This window comes from Schistocerca piceifrons, chromosome 2 (genome assembly GCF_021461385.2).
Source record: "Schistocerca piceifrons isolate TAMUIC-IGC-003096 chromosome 2, iqSchPice1.1, whole genome shotgun sequence".
NCBI lineage: Eukaryota > Metazoa > Arthropoda > Insecta > Orthoptera > Acrididae > Schistocerca > Schistocerca piceifrons.
In genome coordinates this window covers 872,991,206-872,995,924 of record NC_060139.1, presented here as the reverse complement: position 1 = coordinate 872,995,924, position 4,719 = coordinate 872,991,206, and the positions used below count along the sequence as shown (strand labels likewise).

General features: G+C 43.9%; 1 non-coding gene across 1 annotated transcript; it reads left to right on the top strand.

Annotated features, from left to right (window-relative positions):
- Window positions 1–3,884: 3,884 nt before the first annotated feature.
- LOC124778171 lies at window positions 3,885–3,991 on the top strand. Its single transcript, XR_007015879.1, has one exon. It is a non-coding gene; the product is annotated as a U6 spliceosomal RNA (small nuclear RNA).
- Window positions 3,992–4,719: the final 728 nt, after the last annotated feature.

Below are 4,719 nucleotides of genomic sequence, written 5' to 3'. Positions count from 1 at the left end.
AAGGCCCTTTACGTCAGCTCCCAACTAAAACTTTGGCATCGTTACCCGCAGAGCCTTACTAGCCTTCTGCTTCACAACTTTCCGCCGGCCTCCTTGTCCGCCCCAGTTCTGGTATCGACCATTCCAACCCCCATTTATTACATCCAACGATTTTTCCTGGAGTTCAGCTACGTCTACCGATCCGTACCACTTACACGTTTGTACCTCGCGAAAACAGTCTCCGAATTGTTACAACAGTGCCGCCCATCCAACCCCATCGAACGTAAGTATCCACAGTACGTGTGGCGACACATATGGAAGGCGACCCATGCGCGTTTTCTCGAATCAGACGTTCAATCAGCGTGGTACATCACCGTGAATGGCAAACAAGTTAACCGAGATCGTCTACACCGCATCCATCTCGCCGATTCATCCCTCTGCACCCACTGTGGAGTGGATGACACGGATGTCCACCGGTTCCACTGTGGCACAGCGTTCGATGTCTGGACACTTGCGCGGCGAATTTTGGCGTTTCTTATTCGACAGACACCAACTCAGATCGACGTCCACATGCTTTTCTACGCCGATAAGACTTTCTACCCCTCTGCCAAAACTCACTCTGTGAACTGGATCTGTGGCCACACGATCCGCTATCTTTTTACTTCTGGCGACAAGTCTGCGCTAGGATATTGGACTTATCTCAACGAACGACACTGCGTCCTGATACGCAACCCACACTATAAGCAATATTTTTCCAATTTCTTACGGAGCAGCCTGCCGGAGTAGCCGTGCGGTTCTAGGCGCTGCAGTCTGGAACCGAGCGACCGCTACGGTCGCAGGTTCGAATCCTGCCTCGGGCATGGATGTGTGTGATGTTCTTAGGTTAGTTAGGTTTAATTAGTTCTAAGTTCTAGGCGACTGATGACCTCAGAAGTTGAGTCGCATAGTGCTCAGAGCCATTTGAACCATCTTACGGAGCACCTTCGATGACCCACCTCGTAGCTGGAACGTCCAAGCCCTGAGAAGCTGAAAACTGTATTAACCGAACCGAACTGAATAGATCTGCTACCCAGAACCCACGCCTACGCAATGAGAAAACACGTTTGGACGAGCTGGCCTGCTGTAGGCGGAAACACTTCAGGCGCTCCTGTAAGAACTGGTCGTTAACTACACGTCGCACGACGACTTTCTATATAACAAAAAAAATAATAATAAAAAAATAAAAAAATAAAAAATAAATTAATTAATTAAAAAAATAAATAAAATAAAATAAAAAAGAAAACTTTTCGTTATTTATTCTTCATAATTTCTTCTTAAAGGAAAATGATATTTGATTTTGGCTTTGAGAAACGTTTCTTTTTTTTTTGTTCCAAAAGATTGCTTCTTTGCCATCAAGACGAAAGAGACTAATTTGTGTTTACTGCAAGGAGAAACCAGTATAATTGGAGTATTTGTTTTCTTTTGAAAAAAAAAAAGTGGCAGAGCATCTGCTCAGTGGGCAGGAGACCTGGGTTCAAGCACCGGTCCAGCACAAATTTTCGACTTTTCTCATTGATTTCAGTCACTGTCCGCCTATAGTCAACGTCCGTACTTCCTTCGTGTCTTAATTCATCATGGCTGGTGGATCGGAATAGTGCCTGTTCCTTCAGACATATATTGCAAAAAACAGACACTACATGTGTATAAAACTGTACATAGTAGAAAAAAACTGAAGTTAGTTGTGGACTCAAAGTCCAGGAAACTAGAAAATTTAGCTATTACCTGACAAAAAGTAACTACGTAATGTTTTTGTATTGTACGTGTAATCTAAATAATGCATCTACTGAAAAGCTGGTAATGAAGAATGACGCCAGTGTCGTTTGATGTCCAATGTGTTAGTATGGGATACTACGACCTCCGGCATGGCTCGCATAGTATTTAGATATTCAGTGGCCCTTTTTAATCGCGAGACGACGCTTTTGGACGCAATATTACTGTGGCCACAGTAGTAACGCTTTGAACCGTTTCGAGCCATCCATCTGCTCTTCATGAACGTAAGCGCTCAAATAACGTCTTGCAGACGTGTTGCCACAAGAGATGTCACATTAATCGGTTCCAGAAGTTCAAATGTGTATGAAATCCTAAGGGGCCAAACTGCTGAGGTCATCGGTTCCTAGACTTAAACACTAACTTACGCTAAGAACAACACACACATCCATGCCCGAGGGAGGACTCGAACCTCCAGCGGGTGGGGTAATCGGTTCTACATACAGAACGTTCGTGCATTGGCTTTGCTGAAGTTAACACGTCTAACTCTCTGAATTTCCTTTTATTACCGTAGGCCGGGCATTCCATAGCAATTGTCGGTTGTTCCGCAGCAATTGACAGTTGTTCCATTGCAAATGTCGGTTGTTCCTTTTAAATCGTCAAGCAACGCAATAGTGTTGCATTGTACATGGTGCGGATGGCCAGGAGGAGTTACTACCTGCACAAAGTTTCACAGACCATCAGAACAAGTGCTTGTGCAATCGAGCAGCGAGTCTACTTCCAGTGTAACTGAAGACTTGGACGTAACAAAGTGGAGGTAGTTTCATCATGCCATTGCTCTCCTACGGACGTTATTTATGCTTGTCTCTGCAACCAGAAGCATAGAGTAAAACAAGTTTGTGGTTTCGCTGAGACTATATATGCTTTATTCATCACTACTTGACGATTTCAAGCAGAGGCTCATTTTCAAGTGTACTAACAAGGGAACCTCCCCATCGCACCCCCTTCAGATTTAGTTATAATTTGGCACAGTGGATAGGCCTTGAAAAACTGAACACAGATCAGTCGAGAAAACAGGAAGAAGTTGCGTGGAACTATGAAAAAAATAAGCAAAATATACAAACTGACTAGTCCATGGGCAACATAGGCAACATCAAGGATGATTCGCGCACAGGAGCGCCGTTGTCCGTGGTTAGCGTGAGCAGCTGCGGAGCGAGAGGTCCCTGGTTCAAGTCTGCCCTCGAGCGAAAAGTTTACTTACTTTATTTTTGCAAAGTTATGATCTGTCCGTTCGTTCATTGATGTCTCTGTTCACTGTAATAAGTTTAGTGTCTGTGTTTTGCGACCGCACCGCAAAACCGTGCGATTAGTAGACGAAAGGATGTGCCACTCCAATGGGAACCGAAAACATTTGGTCCAGGAAAACATGTCTGATATATTCTATACGACACTGGTGACGGCATGTGCGTCACATGACAGGAATATGTTGTCGACCCACCTAACTTGCACACTTGGCGAATGGGTAAAAAGATTCTTCTACCTTGCCCGATTTAGGTTTTATTGTGGATGTGATAATCACTCCCAAAAAAGTGATGAAAACATAAGAGTGTGTCACATAAACTGCAACAAATGAATGCAACAGTTTCACAGTCGCACAGTTTTCTCTGTGCTCTGTCAAAACATATGTTTTTAACGTTTTCAAATTTTTCCGTGTGTAGACCGTCAAATCCTACATATGTCCAAGCAAATCTGAACGTTTCCTGGAATTTTGGAGAGCAAAATTGATTATGGCTGAGTGCCTGAACTCTGTTAATTGTCTGAAAATAAAAATTTAGACTTTTTACTGGAGGGGAGACTTGAACCAAGGACCTCTTGTTCCGCAGCTGCTCACGCTAACCACGAGACCACGGCGCTCCTGTGCCCACATCATCCTTGATATTGCCTATGTTACCCATGGACTACTCAGTTTGTATATTTTGCTTATTTTTTCATAGTTCCACACAACTTCTTCCTGTTTTCTCGATTGATCTGTGTTCAGTTTTTCAAGGCCTATCCACTGTACCAAATTATAACTAAATCTGAGGGGGGTGCGATGGGGAGGTTCCCTTGTAAGTTACCGGTAACCTAGTATCTTACCATCTTCGGTAACAGAGGTAACTGTACTCGCTTCGGCAGTACATATTCTAAAACTGCACCGGTACAGAGACGATTGACATGGCACCTGGTCAAGGCTGCCACGCAAAATCGTGAAGCATTCTGCTTAAGAAAAGAGAAGAAAAAGTAACTCACGCACGCCTGTGCGGTGGGGCTCGATTCGTAGTAGCTATTCGAATCTCAGGGGGGCCGAAAGTTCTGCAGGTGCTATTAATTCTTTTTTTGTTAAGGAGAATTTTCTTTATTTCTTATTGCCTTTCTGTTGAGTAATTTGATATAATTTTCCCCCCACATCGTCTCTTTCTTTTTCTTGTTCTTTATTCCTTATCTTCAAGTGTGACACTCTGACTACTGGTGTAAACACCTAAATGGGTGAAGCAGTTAAAATAGACCAGAGCGGATGGCATCAATAGACAGTGTGTGGAGAGTACGAATTATCTTGAGATCTGTCTGCAACGGATTGCGCGTAAAACGTAAGTCGCCTTGGAATCCGTCCGAAATGTGTTAAATGGAGCACAGAAAACACGAACTGAAGAGTGGCTCACTGGAGGTGCGTCGTTGTGGCCCAACAATTGGTGATTTTTGCTTGTTTTCAAATGATGCAAGACATCTAGTGCACGGAACGGACTCCCCAATGTGCCCCATGTGTGATGGGTGTAGTTCAGGCCGGAGGGGAATGTGTGATGTTATTGAGGTGTTACTCATTCAGATACCGTGATCATGAGCTGGATGTTCATTTCAACATTCATGATGAGTATTCTGTGGACACTTCCTTCCAAGATGACAACAGTCGTCTTCACAATGTAGGGCAGAGGCTTTTCTTTGATCTACAAGAAAGCG